Raw genomic sequence first — 19676 nt, forward strand, 5'->3', positions numbered from 1 at the left:
CTGCTGTTTTACTATTCTATGTGGGATAGGCCCCAAAATAAAATCAAACATTTTTTCTTTTATTTTAAAGAGAAGAGAACAAAATCAAAATAACAAAAACAAAGACAAAAACAAAGAAACACAAAAAACGATACAGAATTTCATGAAAAGATGATAGGAACTTAACAATGGTTGTTAATCATGTAGGAAATAGAAGCTCCCAACCTGAAAGATATCTAGGATGAGTTCATGTTCTCTAAAATGGAAGAATGAATTTTAGGAACAACAGAGGTTAAGAGCAGAATATATTCATTGAGGGAAAGAAAGCTTCTCTTCAAGAGAGGGACAAAAGTGGGGCCCAAGTGGCTTGCGCAGGAACCTGTCCTTTCTAGGGACTTTTATAAGGCAAAAACCACAAGGTGAGGCAAGTGCAAGGTGGAAAAAATGGGAACTTGCTAGGTGGGCATGAAGTGGGACAAAACTGTGGTCACCCAATAAGATCACAAGTATAATTGTTCAGGTACAACTGATTAAATTAGGATCAAGTGGAGAAGTGAGTCAGCAAGCATGCATGAATACAGAATAGGGGCCTTTCCTGTAGGGGGTTAGACTAGTGAGTCTTCTTGGCCTTTTCAAGGTCATTGCTACCTATTTAGAATATCAATCCCTGAGGTCTATTCTTATGGAAGCATGTGGGCGTATCTGTTTAATCTTTTGTCCACAGTTGGAGGTGTCTGTTCCCCACAGCTGCAAGATATTTCATCTTCCACACTGTCCCCATCCAGGGCCTGCTCCTATCTGACTGCCTATAATAATTTTAATATTTCTATCTAATTCAGCTGCCTATAACAGTATTACATACTGTTATCTTCAAATTAGTTGCTCAGATTACCAGATATAGGGATTCAAGTTGATCAATTAAACATTAATTGTTCCTTTCAATAAACCAATAGAAATTAGTAATACAATTATCTTAGCTATTTTGTATATACATATATGCAACCTGATATTACAAAAAACTTTATAAAGTGTCGCAAATTTAACTTGGAAGTGCTTTATTTTTTAAGTATTTTTCAATTCAAAAGATATCCTTTGTTTTCCTTTGGTAAATGGTTTAATTCTCATCTCATAAAGAATCTACGATAAAAGATAACAGTTTTAAAAATTCATAATCAGTAAAATGTTGATTGTCCAGAATGCTGATTTTGTTTTCAATTCATGTTTTTGCTAAAAAATGTGTTTCAAATTAATATTCTAAATGTAGGCAATGTGTAAGGAATATTAAAAATAATTATATGGTACCCGGTAATTAAAAGTCACCATAATAAATTCAGTATGCATTTAACAGAATCAGAGTGCTCTTACAAAAATACTGTGCTCTACAAATTACTTGTCTTCACAGTGAGAAAATTCACATGACTTCCCTCTGTCCTAAGGAACCCTGTTTACTATGGTATCTATTTTCTTTATTCTTCTGCAGCTTCTCTTGTGCTAATGGATTTATAAGCCAGATGATGAAGACTTTTACCATTTTAAAAGAAGGCAAAAGATTCTAAGAAAACCTCTGAAGAAATAAATCAAATTATAAAATGCTTAAGTATTAGAGCATATGTAGTATATTATAAACCTCAGGTGGCCATAATCATTCTGTAATGCCAAACATGATAATCACAGTTTCAATCTTCAGTCAGGATCTATATCTAGATACTTTTAGTTGCCCGTGACAAAAAGCCCAATTGAAGTGCACTTAAAGGGAAAAAAAATTAAGAATGAAAGCAGCTTAAAAACTAAAGATGGACTGGTTTCATGCCAAACTTGATCAGCAAGTTAAGATGACATCACTCATACACATTTCTCTTTTCATTCAACTCTATATTCATTCAACTCTATATTCCATCATGATTTTAATATTCTAACTCTGTATGAAAATTTCTGTATCTATCAAATTCAAATACTTGCTTCATCACTACAAAATAGCTGCAGCAATATTGTATGTATGTTATCAAAGGGAAGAACAAAAACCTTTTCTGAAAGACATTTCATCACTTAAAATTGTTTTTTTTTTTTTTTTTCTGGTACAGGGAATTGAACTCATGACCTCGCACTTGCCAGGCAGGCACTGTGCCTCTGAGCCAAATCCCCAGCCCTCATCACTTAAAATTGATTTGAACCACCCTTCCTTAAAGCTCAGGATCTTGCATATGCTGACTGACTTCAGTCAGTCAGAACTTTAAGGTAACCATGCACAAATCATGTCTTATAGTGGATAAAGGTAATATTTATATGAGAAACAGGGAAGCCTTGCAACAGGAGACCCAGAAACTTCCTTATGAAAATGTGTAGAGGTTCTGAAGGTAAATTAAATGTACAATAGATATTGGGAAATGGCAAGAAAATGTTCAAATGGGGAGGGGAAGAAGAGAGGAGATGGCAGAAAGGAGAGAAAGAGAAGGAAAAATACGAAAGAAAAAAAATGAAAATAAAGCTTTTATGAATAAGGAGAGGAAGAGGGATTGAAGGGAGAGGAGGGCAATGGGAAAAAAAGAAGCAAGATGTATCATTCTTGCATAAATAAGGAGGAGAAGAAGGGTGTAAGGGAGAGGTGGGACAAAGCATGATATATCATGTACAGGTACAAATTCCCTACAATGGATGTTATCATTATGAATATCTAAAATGTTTGAATAAAATAAAAACTGCAAAAGAAAAAGAAATATGCACAATACTTTAAAAAACTATGTTGGACTTGAATGTGCTAAAAAAACTGAAGTTTATATAGTCAATGTAAAATTTCATGAAATATTAGTATGAGTTTACCCTATTATTAAACTAAGCATAAAATAATATCTCTAAGAAGAGAAAAAGTAGAAACTTTCATGACATATTATTTGATCAGAAATCAATAAAAGTGGAATATAAAAATATTGAATTTCATTAATTGAAAATTATTTTGTTAAATGAAATAATAATCATTTAAAATGTATGAGAATCTGTAGCAGATATACATAATTAAATACATAATTTAATAAGGTTTTATTAGGAGAAGAAAACAGTTAATGCAATAAGCAATTAACTCAATGTCATTTAAAAATGAAACTAACAGAATTAGATTTCTGCTTCCAAGCAACATGGAGAAACAAGGACTAGATTTAACCTACTACTTGAAGAACCATACAAATATAAAATACATGAAATAATAATGACTGAGACACTGTATATCAGACAATGAAAAATAATGACACCTGAAAGGTGATGATAAAACTAGTTGAGGCCTGTGATTTCTCTGGCTCACTACGTTGAAAGAATTCTGAACTGCAGCATAGGACAGGGAAATACAGGTGAAACTTGGCCAATTCCAGAGTGAGGAAACAGAAATGAGAATCTAGAGACCCGAGCAGCCTTGTGTAGAGTACTAGAGATAAAGAGCTGCACAGAGAGAAAACTTTAGAAATCCATAGAAAGGCTTCCTAAATTATTAAACTGATATTGATCAATACAGGTGTGTTGCAAAGTGATACAAGACTAGAAACAAAACTACCATAAAAAATTAGAAGTGGTGTAAAAAATAAAAATGTTTTAAAAAATCAAATCAAATCAAATTAGTAATAATAATAATAATAAAGTGGTGTATGGTACACACACAAAGCTGAAAGTAGTGCCTGTACCCACTAGTCAGATAGGAAAATGTCATGATACATGAGGTAGGGAGGAGTGCAGTCAGAAAGATATTTCTTTAGGTTTGTGGAATAATTAGCCTGAGGTTGAGTAGTTTTTTTCTTGCCTATAAAATTTTCAATGCAAGTTCCCAAAAGATCAAATTTGTTGCAAGTAACTTAACCACAGTCTAGAAACAAACAAAATAAACTTCAAGAATATTTAAAGGAATGAAAAATTATCCAGAATCTAAAAAGATAAAATTCATATCTGATATCCAGTCAAATATTGCCAGGAATATGGATATAATTGTTAGAGTTACAATAAACCCAAGAAATACACTCCGATGTTCTCTGGCACAGAAGAGTTCCTATAGTTTGCAATAATGCATTGCATGCCGATATTCCTCATTTAATGACCAAGTTATATTCTTGCTATTAAGTCATTGAATTGGTCATTAATGAGGAATTGTGTATAGTATATACATTAAATATTCAGAACAAAGAAAAGGTCAAAGGAAGCTCCATCTTGATGATTTTGCTTTTATTTGCATAACTCATATGCAGTACTATAATGTATAATAGAACATAAAACTGCACTACTGTATAAACAAGGTATAATGTACCAAAAAAGATATTGAGGCTCTATAAACAAGATGTACAGAACTGTACAAAAAAAGACAGATCATAAGTCTGAGTTATGGGATAAATCTGAACAGTGTGCCTCGGTCATAAGTCTAAACAGTTGTTAAACAGGTAGGTCATCAAACAACAAATATTTGTATTTCAAAGCATTAAGCAAAGCATAGAAGATGCTTTAGAAAATCCAAAGAAAATTTGTAGAGATAAGGTAAAATATTTGAGATGAAAAATATTCTACATTGATTTATGATAGGTTATACTAAAAATAGTAATAAATATGAGAATAATAGCAATAAAAGTATATAAAATGAATCAGGGAAAAAAAGAGAATAAAAAAAAATAAACAGCTATCAGTTAACTGTAAGACTAGTTAAAGCAGCCTGAAATGTTTCACTGGAGTGGTTCAAGGAAGGCAAAAATTATTTGAAGAAATAATGACTACAAGTTTTCCATACTTGATGCAAATTATAGTTTTGTATATGCAAAAGTGAAATGTACCATAATAATAAAAACACAATTCTTAGAAGAACATACAATATTGTTCAGGGTGAGGCATTATAGTGCACACCTTTAATCCTACCACATGGGAGGCTGAGGCAGGAATAGCACTGCAAGTTCAAGGCCAGCCTGGTTACACATTGAGTTCAAGGACAGCCTGAACAACATAGTGAGACCCTATTTCAAAAAACAAAAGTGGGGCTGGGGATTTAGCTCAGCGGCAAAGCGCCTGCCTGGCAAGTGCAAGGTCGTGAGTTCGGTTCCTGGTACCGGAGCAAAACCAAAAAACAAAAGTATTGCTTAAAAATAATGAAAGAGAAAATCTTGAAAGCAATCAGAAGAAAAAAATCTACAGTATGCAAAAGAACAAAGATAAGAGTCATAAACAATGCAAGTGAGAAAACAGAGGAGGAAGGTTTTTAAAATGCAAAGGGGAAAGAAATAATCTAGAATTCTACACCTCAGGTTCTATTTTGAAACAAAAAAATCAGAATAAAAACCATTTTAGAAATAAAAACCATTAAAAATAAAAACCATTAAAACTGTAAGATTTCAACATAAGCAGACTCACACTACAAGAAATGTTAAAGGACATCCTGAGGAAGGGGAAATATACAACACATGACAATCTAGACTTACACACAAAAAGAATACTGAATATGGTAAATATTTGGATAAGTGTTAAGGATGTTTGAATCCTTATTACTTGAATCTTTTAAAGATCAAAGATTATTGTTTATAAATATAAATTATAGCAATATAGTATAGAATTTATAATATTTGTAAAGCTATAGTATGGCATTTATAGCATTTGACCATGACAGTTAAAAACACATACCCTATAAATCCAAACCACCAAAATAACAAGACAAATAATTTTAGCTATTAATGAAGAACCAATAAGTAGCCAACAAGAAGACAAACTAAACCAAGAAGATTTTTACAAAAAAGTAACAAACAGATGATAAGACAAACATTTCTTTTCAATGAACTAAGATAAGCTGGAATCCTTTTTAGTTATGTCAAATACTCTGAGTAACTGCTTAGAAGATAATGACACCGGTATTGTTTTATAATAGGTGTCAGGAGAGATTTCTTTGATAAACTAATTTAAAAATAAAACATAAAGCTATTTAACTCTGAAATTATTTTGTTTTTGTTTTTTATTTCTGAAATTTTAATTTTTATTAGTACATTCATTGTGAGAAATTTCTACATGGACATAAAATATTTTACTTCTTTTTTTTCCTCTTCCCTTCTTCTTCCCCCTTTTTTCCTGTGCCCTTCCTTGCTGTTCCATTCATTTCTTGGTTCCCTTTTCACTTGTACAAGATGCTACCAAATCTGTCTAGTATATATGAGTGCCAAATGGGGATAATCTGGGGTTAATATTTTGTTTATCTTCTTTTTCTAAACATATCTTTTGCTTTTCTATAAAAGAGTTCTAAAGGATCTGATGAAAGTTATGCACCTTTTCCCAGCACTGTATGAGTATGAAAATTTGTATACAACTTCAGAGACCCATCTGCATGGTTCCTCAGTGGTCAAGATCTCTTTACAACTTGTGCTTAAAATTTTAATCGATTGATACAAACACATTCAATAAATACTGATCACTTAGATTTAGTCAGAGAATTTAAGTATACATTTGAAGCAAGCACAAGTAATTGGACACCTATCTCTTCAGATAAAAAAAAGTAGAAAATTAGGATTATCATCTTTATAATTCTACTAAAAAAGTATGAGTGTGAGAAGAATAAAGGATTCTGAATTTTCTGTCAAGTCTTCTTCCATATGACTTTGAAGGCCTGAGCTTTTGTTTTTGACCTAGGATAGCATAAAATATGTAATTTTTGGTATAGGATGATCATTTTTCTACATAATTGTAGAATGTGTCAAAGCAATGTAACCAAGTATACAGAATTATTTTCAAAGCTCTCAGGATTTTGTTGCATTATATTCATAACTAGTGAATTCTTTTTATGTAATTAACTGTTGCAAAATGCTAATGTAAAATGTAAGAAAAAAGTTCAATTGTAGCCTTATATTTTTTCTAAACTGTGAAGGCAAAAATTATAAAATGGATAATATGTTCCTCACAGCTGTACCAGCATTCTCCTCTATAAAAATTTTTATTTCCTATCTACCTATGATTAAGCATGTAAATGTATAAGAATTTATTTTGTAAACCCTAAAGTGTCTTGAGGTTGCCTGCTAGTAATTATGTTCAAAGGAAACCTAATATTCATGTAATTTTGTGCCACTTATATTTAAAATATTAATCAGATATTCTTAGTTATGGGAAATGATCATGTGATATTCATCTTTTGGAATCAGTTCTTGAGATTCTGACCATTGATCAGCTCCATCTAAACCTCTCCAAGATCACTGAGAATGAGGCTCAATACCATTATACTTTCCCATTGGTTTTAAAGATGTTGGAGCTCAGGCAACAAGGGAAAGTGACTGTGAAAATGGGAAAGAAATAAAATGATCTGTAAGACTGTGTTAGGTTAATGCCTGGAAATAATTTCCAGGACATTAACCAGGAAATAGAAGCAAAGATGGAGCTAAAAATGCTTCATGAGTGGAGGACAGTCCAGAAGTTTAAGGCAGGTACAGTTAATTGACAGAGTATCAAAGTATAGAGTGCTCCTCAGAAGGAGAAGCCTAAAAATCTACAGAGACTCCTCCTTGAATTCATGGGAAATTGAGGGGAATATTCAAGAGTGTTTCCTCATTAGTGGGAAGTAATTAGCTGTAATAAACTCTATTACGGTCACACAAAATCAACATTTGTGTATTACTTTGCTAGAAATGTAGTAATAAATGACCAGCACAGTCATTGCATAAGTCTACAGAGGTTTTCTGAAAATTTAGGAGGCCAAAATTCTGAAATTGAAGTGCAGTCAGCGCTGGTTCATTCTAGAGGATCTTTAGAAACATCTGTCCCATACTTCTCTCTTAAATTCAAGTGGTTGGTGAGCATTTCTTGGATGTGACTGTATAATTCTAATCTCTGCCTCCATTTCAACATCACCATCTTCCTTATAAATCTTCATATGGATTTTTTCTAAGCACAACAATGATTGGATTTAGGGTCTACCCTAAGCTAGTATTATCTCATTTTATCTAATTACAACTGTAGAGAAATTGTTTCTAAGCAGAGCTGCATTCTAAAGTGCCAGAAAGAGACACATTTGGCAGAAACACTATTTACCCAGTATAATAGGAAAGAACCAAATTGATTCCAAGTAACTGCATCCCAGAGCTAAGTTAAGATATGCTTATAGTAATGCAAAAATGTCCAGTACCCAAAAAATTGAACATGTGCAATGTCTGGCATCTAATCAAAATTCATAAAAGCAGAAAAGTGAAAAGAAGATATAGTCACAAATGAGAAATAAGAGCAAACAATTAAAATGTTATTGAAACATATATATGTTAGAAATAGCTTAGGACAGTAGAGGAGTTATTGTAACATTTTATCATAACTTTGAAAAGTTAGGGACATAGAAATGTATTTTTAAAAGACATATGTAAGACTTTTGGAGATAAGCACTATAATGAATAAGATGAAAAATATAATGCATGGGATTAACATCAGAGTAGAAAGTGAAGGAGAAAAGATTAATTAACTTGAAGACATAACCACAGAAACTACTTAAAGCAAAATGAGAAAAGAAATATTTATTTAAATGAAGCACGTCAGTCACCTACAGGACAGTGTACAGAAGTGTACTATACATGTAATTGGACACATTGGAGGAAAGAGGAGAGAAAAAAAAATGTTTGGTAAAGATCATGGCCCAACTTTCACAAATCTGATGAAAACTGTAGATCCAAAATTCAATGAACCCTAGGCACAAATAACATGAACAAAGCTATACCCAGGCATATAATCAAATAGCTCAAAATCGGTTACAAAAGAAAAAAATGTTTAAATGAAACATTGTGTACAGAGGTGTTACGGCTTGCATCTAAATGACCACCCCAAAACCACCTGCACTCTTAAGTTTTTTATGGAAGTGACTGAATCTAGAGTGTGTGATGCTACGATTAAGGGTGTGTCATTGCTAAATTAGTCCACTCATTGGTTTGACATGGCCCTAATCCCAGCAGTCTGGATAAAATTTGTAAAAGACCAAAGAGTCTTTTTTTTCCCTGCTTTTTGCTTTGCTACTTTCTGCCTGCCATGACTGTTGTCCTTTGCCATGGCACCCTACCTTGGAGCTAGCCAATTACAGACTGGAAGCTCTACAAACTGAGCAAAGTAAACTTTCCTTCCTTTAACTTCAGGTGTCAGGTATTTTGTCTAAACAAAGAGAAAGGGAACTAAGACAAGAGGAAAAAATATAAATATTACAGCAGACTTTTTACTAGCAAAGGTTCAAGTGAGAAGATGGAAGAACATGTTTAGAGTAATGAAAGAAAACAAAGACCTTTCAAATTAAAATTCTATGACCTTAAAATCAGAAAATAAAAATGAAAATGGAGTACAAGTATACATGGAATATTATTCAAACCTAAAAATTATATCCTTATTGGTAGCAAAGTGGATAAACAGAATTAGAGCCCATTGTGGTAAAAATATCATAGAAAAACAGTTCATTATCTTTAACATATGTGGATGTTAAAAAGCTGCCAAATAAAATAAGGTAGAAAAAGGATAAAAGGAGACAAAATATGGGAGAGAGAGAAAATTTAAAGATGCTCGATGTAAATCTAATAATGTCAATACAGTAATCATATTAATTATATAGGTGAAACATTCAAATAAAAAGCCAGAATTTCTCATGTTGCATGAAAAAATAATACCCACCTATACAGTGCCTACAAGAAACACACATAACACATAAATAAACTGAAAGAAAAATTATTATGAAAGCTATACTCCTTGTGTGCTAGTGAAAAAAAAAAAACAAAAAACACTAAAGTGGCTATTTTAATAATCAGCCAAGTGGGTTTCAAAGGAAAGAATGCTACAAGGGCTAAAGAAAGTAAAGGCATCTAGAAATTGTCAAGAAGATATCATTAAGATAGAACAATTCTAAATGTTTATATAATATAACAGAGCTTCCTAGTACAGGAAACAAATACTAATGTAACTGCAAGGGGAAACAAACAAATCCAAAATGTAGCCAGGGATTTCAACTCTGCTCTCTAAATAACTGATAGACTAAATGGTCAGATGATCAGCAAAGATACAGTAAATCTGCACAGTACTATAAAACCAATTGAACTAATTTATATTTGTAGTCTATTGTACTCAAGAGCAGCAGGAGGCTGATTCTTTACAAAACAGTTGAGAACTTTAGCAGACAGATGGTATTCTGGGACACAAAGCCTGTCCATGAAATTTAAATAGGTTGAAATCTTACTAAATATGAGCTCTTGTCACAATGAAATTTAATTATAAACCATGAAAAGTGGACGAACCCTGTATTGTCATCAGTTTCTAGGTCTTATATACTTGAAATCAGAAGAAAGCAAAAATATGGAAGCCGATTAACTAAAAATTTCCTGTGAAACTGTGTTGGTAGTTCTTCCATTTATAAATTAGTCTAGGTTGTGATTTTGTTTACAAATTCTAACTCTGGAATTATGCAGTAAATACATGCATACCATAAATACATTTTTTCATTTGTTTGGTTTTCACCAGAAGCTTTGATTAAGAGAATATAGACTGTATGACCTAAGCTACAGGTGAGAAAGATAGAAAATGGGAACTAAGGAATCTTAAAAGTGAAAAATAATAATAAAAATATTGGACATCTTTGGAAGAGGGTATTTTGTGGTTTTATAACATGACAGCTGATAGCAATGCTGCCACAATGCTTGACATAAAAACTGGATACCAAAATGTTAAAGGCATTGCTGATTATAGAATAAGAGAAGAGCCCAAACACATTTTAAAGCACAACTACAAACCCATAGTTGTCAACTGTGACAAATAGGCCTGTTTTTTGTTTAATCACAGGGAAATTTCTATTTCAGAGCTTACAAGGCAAAGAGATACCTTCAACCAATGACAGGTTTTATTGATGCAAACTAGAGACAGAAATTCAGACACTGTTGGTGTACATTGCTTGTTCATACAATGACCTTGTTTTCAACAATATATACATATATATTATGTTCTTATTGATTAAAAAAGTACAGTATATGCAGACTGAAGAAAAAAATGTTAACACTGAGGAAAAAGCAGTTACTTATACTGTAATATCATAACTTCATTAATTGCTTTAAGCATTGCTGCATCCATTTCCTTTGGGTATTTTTTCTGCTAGAACACTTACTAAGTCCCAGCCACTAATTAGATAATTTAATCTTCAAATAATATTATGAGGTAAATTTTGTTATTTACTCTTTTTTCAAATACTGAGAATGAAGAGATCTTAAGTGTCAGACAGATGGGAAGTACAAAGTGTTGTACATCATACTTTTTATCAATATGCTATGAAAGTCTTTCCAGGACATAAGATATTACTATTTGCTTAAAATATGAAGAAGAGAATGCTTTGTAAAGATTATTTTTTTCAAATTTCAAAATACATGAAGCTGTAAAACAAATGAAAGCAGGTGTGATGTGTTTGGATCCTTCCACAGGTATCTAAGGGACCTGACAAACTGTCTTTATTCTCCTCATTGGTAATCTTTCAAAATTGTATTGAAGAAATTCTAAGTCTTCATAGAGCAGATTGAAAACTCTTATTCTACTGCACTGTATTTAATGGCCACACATTGTATTAAATAGATGGGGGTTATTCATTTACTCTTAAATACTGTATTATTGAATGTTCAGATTGCTTCTAGTATAACAACCTGAAATATAGTCTGATTTGGGATGTTTTTGTTTCTTTCATTGATTTATTTCATCAATTTAATCAACTCTCATTTCAGTTTTTCCCATTGTTTGCTCATTTCTGTTTGTGCTTTTGTGAACTGGTTCAAGGTGAACTTTCATTTCTCTAAGTGGCTGAGGATATTTAATGCCATTTAAAATATTTTTAAATGATTTTCCTTTGTGATTGAATGTTGGTGGTGGTTGTGAGGTTGTCAGGGTTGGCACCTGCAATATTTTTATTCAGTTTGTTGTTTGTCATTGTATTAGTCAGCTTTCTCGTGGTTGAGACAAAATAGATGGCACCTGAAACTTAAAGGAGGAGAGGTTTACTTGGCTCACAATTTCAGTAGGTTTACCCCATGTTCAGCTGGTTTCAAGGCACAAATGGGAATAGTGAAAGTGCATGGAAGAGAGCTTTTTGTCTCATGGCAACCAAGAAGTAGAGTGAGAAGAAGAGCAGCAGACAAGAATGTACCCCTCTAATTTGTGACCCCCCCATGATTTGCCAAGTCTTACTAGACCCAACCCCCTAACAGTACATTCAGCTATGAACACATCAATGGATAAATGTACTGCCCAGCACCCCCTGATCCAATCACCATCCAAAAGCTTCACTCCGAACACAAAACTTTTGAGGGACATTTTAGATCTAAATCATAACCATGAGTATAATAATATATAAATTGACTTTACATATTCATTTGACATAGGTGAATGTTTGGAGATGCTTAGAAGATTCCTAATTCAGTAACAAATTACACTTTCAGTGTGATAGGAGCAAATTTGTTAATGCTTAACTTGTATTTACTGGTTATAGCAATAGTGAGTAGAGAAATTATAATATATAATTATGCAGTCTTTTTATTTTCAAAATTCTAAGGTTTTACTACTAGGTTTGTTCCCTTCAATGCCTCGTCTTTTAAGAGCATGTCCCCATTCTTTTTAACTTCTTCACCCAGAAGTAAGGCTTCCACCCAGTCCTACACATTTCCAAGTTCAGTGCTTTGACATACCTATTATACTGTCAGCATTTTCATGTTTTTAGTGGATTTGTTTTTCTTAGGCTGAATTTCACTCTGCTCTTCTCTTTTCCACATAATTTTTCCCCATTCTTCTCACTTTCTGAAAAAAATATCAATAGGAGCTTGAGAGGTTCATTTACTGAATATAGAATTATTTTTCTACCTTCAGGTAAGGTGCAGTTTACAGTTTTCTCTTTCTTTAAATTACACTGAAGGTCTATTTTCCATGTAGTTTTATTTACTCTTTTGGTTGATCAGTATATTCTATTGGACGATCTGTACAGCAACACAAATTTATATGCTAGCCATTTTCTTCTATCATATATAATTAATACAATTAATGTCAGAGTTTAGAAGACCCCATATGACAGCCTCTATTCACTTTAGAAATGATACAGTATAATAATTTTATAATAATGATATATCAATTCCACTAATATAAATATTAATTGCAATGCCCATTTTTTACTACAGTGTCCTTTTAAACCATATACTTTGCCACTTTCCAACCTTAACACTAACTTCTGCTGTCCTTTGTTTTCCTACAGAACTGTTAAAGAGCTGGTAAAGAAAACTACAAAACTATTTTCCACTTCTTGTGACCTACCATTCTTCTGCAGAGGGAAAAGAGATTATCAAAGATCACTGTTCTCAATATATCTGTCTTCCACCTCTGAACAGATTATTTATACCAGTATTTCTTGCTTCTCTAGAGGAAGAGCTTCCCATCCATAACAGTGTGTCTTATAATGCTGCCCTTGATCTATTTTTTTTGGGGGGGTTGCTTCTGGATTCTTCCTTCCTTGTATTAGTAATACCTCTATTTTTATTGACTCCTTATGCTTATCCTAAGACCCAAATCTTCCATTATTAACTACATGCTACCTTCTTGTTTTAGTTACTTTTCTCTTATTGCTGTGACAAAATACTCAATGCTCAAAGTTAAAGAAAGAAAGGATTATTTAGCTCACAGTTTGTAGCAGTTTCAATCCGTGATGACCTGGCTCCAAAGCATAGTGGCACATGGCAGAGGGGCAAGCATTCATGGTGGCAGAAAACAGCAAAAGCAATAAGAGAGGAGGGAGATAGAGGACAAGCCTCTTTCAGTCCCTTATAGCATGAAAGGTACACACCCATGGGCAGGTGCAACACTCATACCCTTAATCCCAGCATTAGACCATGAATTAATCATAAACTCTATATTCAGTTACCTCTGACCCCTCCCCCCATGACCACATGAGATTTTGGAGGGACATCCAGAGATAAACCATAACGCTTTTGTTCAAATAAAGTCTGTTTCCACTCTGCTCTCAAATTCAAAGCATTTTATACATATCCTTAACCTCCATCTTTTCCCAGAACAGTGCAATGAATGCTGATTCAACTGCTATCACTAAAGTGGCCAATTATGTCTTAAGTAAAAGATGCAGTGACCTTTTTTAACCTTTCTAAAACTGGTAGACTATCCAAAACTCCCTGATAGAAAATTCTATTCATGTAACATTTCTTTATTCATTAAATTGTTCATTATATATATATAATACTTGATAAAACAGGCACTATGCTAGGCACTGAGGCATCAATCAGGGGCAAAAACAGATGGCCTCTATCCTTACAGGATTTACTACATAGTGAAAAGATAAATGCTAATGACAAGATAACACAAATAAGTATACATTCATATCTGTGCAAAGAGTAATGAGAACAGGAGACAGGAAGTTCTGACACAATCATTGAGAATTCACAATTCATCTGATGATATGAAAGAAGGCTCATGTACCTGGAGGGTGGAATTTGAAGGAGAGAGTCCTGTGAGATGAGGCTGCAGAGGTAAGCAAGGCTAAGTCTACAGATTCTGAAAGAAAAAAAAAAAAAAAAAAAAACTTTGCTAAAGATTTTGCCCTTATATTAAGGATAAATGGAAATCATTGAACCATTTTCTGTAAGGTGAAGAGATATGAACTCTAAGAAACTCCTAGGCTGTCATTTTAAAGTTTCACATAGTAGATAACTTAAAACAACTAGAAATTTATTTGTTCACCGTTTTGTACATTAGAAATCCAAAATCACCATGTTGGCAGAGCCGTGCTCTCTCTGAAGGCTCTAGAAGATCTTTTTTGACTCTTCCTAGCTTTTGGTGGTTGCCACCAATCCTTAGTATACCTTGGTTTATGAAAATATAACTCTAATCACTGTCTTTGTCATCACTTGTCCATTTTCTCTCTGTGTCTGCCTTTCTCCAGTTTCTCTCTTCTTTTAATCACAACAGTGACTGCATTTGGGCCCACTGTAATTCAGAGTAATCTTAACTCAATTACATCAGTAAGACTCTATTTCCAAATAAAGTCACATACACAGGTACCTGGAGTTAAAATTTCAATATATCTTGTGGGAGACAATTCATCCCACAATAGACTGCTTTTTGGTCCCCCAAATTCATATCTTTCCCATGTGCAAACTAATCTCCTCTCATTCCAAAACACAAAATTTTAACCCACTCCACTATAGACTTAATGTCTAAAATCTCATCTACATATAAATCACATTAGGGAGGTAAGGGAAGTACTGAGCCATTGAAAAAATTTTAAACAGGGAAGTAGCATGATGAAGTTTTTATTTTAGAAATTTCACTAAACACTATTGCAGCAAATGAATTCATGTGCTAGACAAGACCAGAGTAGAGACTGGGGAAAGTGATTACAAGGTGATTGCCATAGTTTCCGTGAGAGATAACTATGAAATAGTTAAAATTAGAAATGATAATGGAAAGGAGAATATATTTGAAAAATATTCTGGTCAAGATTCACAGGCAGTTGTGGCCAATTGGATGTTGTGTCAACATATGTTCTAAGGAATATGGTGAAGTCTCTCAGGAAAAATTGTAAATTTTTTGAAAGAAGATAAATGCAAAATAATTCTTTTCAGAAAGATAATCACACAGGGCATATTACATTTGCATTAGTCAGTGTTTTCAAAAAACAGAACCAACAGGATGTGTGTATGTGTAGAGAGAGAGATTTAGTTTAAGACTGACTTACATGATTGTAACATTTTAACAAGTTCGTCATCTTAGACCCATTGAGTCAGAATCTGCATTTTTACAAGGTATTTGGGTAATTTCTATGTTTAAATGATCTGGTGCTTTTAAAATGCATATGTGCTTGTCTTTCTCACCTCTGTCATATTTTATATGTGGGGTATTGTTTGCCCTTACCAGGAAAGCTGTTTAGCCACAGGGACAGTCACATTCTTGTATCTTCCATTAAAAACCACAGAGGACAATTGTATTACTCACTGTGAACTTACTGAAATCATTTCTGTTTCATGTCACCATTATAGAGAAATGTGAAGCATTACTTTAAACTATCAAAATAACAGGCATTTCCTTCAAACTGAAGAATATTTCCTAGTTGTACTGTAAGTATATAATAAAAAGGGTTGCTCTAGAAGATACCTTATCATGATTACATGATTTCAAATATTTCATAAAGCATTTCTTCCTTTCAGTATTTGTCATGCTATTACCCTAAACTCTGTGGAGTGACCAATTAACACTGCTTCTAAGTGTCCTATTGGAAAAATATGTTAAGGTGACATAAAAATGAAATGCAAGGCTTACTTTTTTTCAAATACATTTTAAGCACTGAGCTGTCTAAGCAAATTTGGTCACAATTTCTTTTTCCAGTAGTTTAAAAGTTCAATTTGATTCAAAGAGATCACAACATTTTCATTATTTGACTCCCTCTTACTTGTTTCCATATAACTACCAAGATGTTACCTATATGCATAATAATGATGACCTATTTCCACTGCCCTTTAAAGGAAACTGTATTGCTCAGTAGCCTTCTTACTTACCCTATAACCCTTTTTCCATTTAACTATCCCTCACCTACACACACACACACACACACACACACACAAACACACACACACAGCATTCAATACTTACTAATTTTTCTTGAAATTTTACTAAGGAGTTACATATTTAGTATGTCTACCAAATACTTGTATTTTTGAAAAAGTTTTGCTTTAAAAAAATGGTAAAGAAAGGACAAGTTTTCTCTGCTTGATATCTGCAATCAGATCCTATGCCACAAGGCTATACCAAAACATGTTCAAATTCTAATTACTCAATAAAGAAATCAAGTCAACACTTTCAGGGTGGTTTTGATAAACAACTTAAAATCATCAAAAATGAATTTCTCTCTCTCACAGAAAAGAATAACATCTCTGCTTATTACAAGTATGAATTATTCATTTGGCAGTTAAGGTAATATGAAATTGCCTGAGATAGAAAAGTGCTAAGTTTGGAGATTGTATAGAATAAAAGAATCATAGAATTGCTTTAATTCAACAGAAATTATGATACTTCATTATTTTTATTATAACAAAAAATGTGACATAATGGTATCGTTATAATGTAGAAATCAGAAACTTTTAATGGGCATGACCACAGAATGGTAAATGATATAAAGATAGACAGATAGATAGATAGATAGATAAATACATATATATATAGAGAGAGATAGAAGATAGACAAAGAGATAGATGCTGTTTTAAAAGAAAATAGATTTAATTTTAAGTATAAATATAAAATTAGAATACATGTGAAATTTTAATTTTTGAATAATCAAAGAATGAAATTCTTTTTATAATTTATGTGTATGTCTCTGTGTGTGTGTGTGTGTGTGTATGTGTGTCTATTGGGGATTGAACCAAGGGCCACATGCACACTAGGCAAGTGTTTCACCACTGAACTATATCAGCAGCCCTTTTGGAGCTCTTTCTGTTGTGCTCAAACTTACATTCAAAAACCAAGATAGGGTCACTCAAAGTATTTTGAAAAAGTGCATTTGTTTTGTTAGAATTCTTCAAGGTCTTGGTCTCTGCTTTAGAAATCTCAAATAAGTATAGGGCATAATTGCCAACACAGAGTATAATGAGACTTACTCCCATGTGTTTTCCAGGGTGGGGAGGTAGCAAAACAATCAATTGTTGCAGAAGAGGTAGATATTACTGTGTATCTGTTTGCTGCAGAAGGGTACATAGCAATAGTACTTATTCTGAATGTTGGAGCATGGGTTGGTTTTAAATAGATGAAGAGGTATAAGGAAATGAGAGAATAAGTAGGAAGAAAGTGAGTGCCTATATCCAGTTGAAAGTAGATATCTCTGACTAGAACAAAGAAATCCTATCAGGGAGCAGTAAACTATGGGATTGGAATGTATGCAGAGTTAGGAAATTAAAGTCTTTGAATGCTGCCAAAAAGAGTTCAAGAGAGTTCATTGTTCCTATAAAGGTGCCTGGACAAGGACAATTATAAATGAAAAATAAATATTTTTCATGAAAATGAAGCTGGTTCCACTATGAAAGATGATTTTAAATAGGAAGATGGGAGTTCTGATCTAGAATTAGAGAAAGAATAAAAGAAAATTAATGAAGCAGGACTCAGTGATAGACTGATATATGTTCAAGGGAGACATAAATAGTATACATGATTTCAAACTTATAAGGGTGACTTACTAACAGAATAATGATTTCACTGATAAAAACAGAATTTTAGTTCCTTAATATGAATAATTTTCATCACCATTTTATTAATTATAAAAAAAAAACATACTTGGTTGGTGGAACAGGATATTTTTATGACTTCCAAGTCCAAAAGCTACAGAGGATTTATATAAATTCAAAGGCTACTGTTCCCTCATCTGTACTAGTTGTTTAATATGAAAAAAAGTAGTTTCAAAGGGTATAACTGGTAGAAGGGCAAAGCTGCCTTCTAGCTCTCACCTTCTCCACTCGCCATTCAATGCAGTGCAACTTTACAAACCTAAATCAGGCGAGACAATGCAACATGATTTGACTATAAAGATTTCAACCTCTTTAATATTATTATTGTTATTATTATTATTAGACTCATTTTTCAAAAATTACAGATTTTTGGTTCCTTTTAATAGCTTTTCCCCAGAGTTCTATCAGTGAGAAATTATAAGGAATTTCTAAAATTATATTGAAAAAAAATGGAAGTGTAGTAAATGATTTCTTTTAAAAAGGGATCTTGGCCAAATAGATTTTGGATATCCTACATACATTATGTTTTGGGTGTATCTGAATGCATATCATATTAAAGGGTATGAAAACTCCTCAGGTAAAGAAACATGTTTAACTTTATTTGAACTACTTCCCAAATTTATTTTCTGTTTGTCATACAATAAAAATTTATGGCTTGGAATGTTTTGTGCACTATAATAAAATACTTGATGGTGAGTAATTTGTACACATCAAAAGTTTAATTTGTTGTTGTTGCTCTAGAGGCTGGGCTGTCTAGGATCAGGTGTCAAGGTGCTGGCATCCAGTGAGGGTCATCTTGGTATACTATTACATTGTGGAAGGCAGAAGAGCCAAAACAAACAAACAAAAAAAGAAAAACAAACAAAGTACAAACATGACCTTACATGGCAAAAGAGTGGAAAAGAGAGGACACACCTCATAAGTGAATTTTATGGTGGCATTAATCCATATATGAGGGGCGAGTCCTTATGACTTAAATTCCTCCAAGAAGGTTGCATTTTCCTAAACTGTCGCATTGAGTCCTACATTTTCAATATATGAATGAATTCTGGAAGAACACATTCAAGCCATAGCACTTGCAAACACAGATTTTACATTTTAATAAGGAACAATACCTAATAAAATGTAATAAGTCTTAATAGTATAATTTAGATATGATCACAGATTAGGAGGAAAAAAAATCACTTCAGGAGAAAATTATGCCATGCTGACAGGTGCCCAGCTATTTCACTTACATCTAAAGTTAAACATGCTGATCACTCATAAACTTAATAAATAATTTCTTATACTCTTTATATCAGATATGTGTTTATCCATAGTACTGACTATTTGCCAAGTCCTAATAGTTATTTCTAATTGACTGTTGGGTATTGTAATGCAGCATATAAGCTATTGCTCATACCTATAGCCAAACTGTACAGAAATATAGCTAAAATGTAGAAAAAATTAAGCATATATATATAT

Source organism: Chinchilla lanigera, unplaced genomic scaffold (assembly GCF_000276665.1).
Source record: "Chinchilla lanigera isolate Chin_1 unplaced genomic scaffold, ChiLan1.0 scaffold00102, whole genome shotgun sequence".
NCBI classification, from domain to species: domain Eukaryota; kingdom Metazoa; phylum Chordata; class Mammalia; order Rodentia; family Chinchillidae; genus Chinchilla; species Chinchilla lanigera.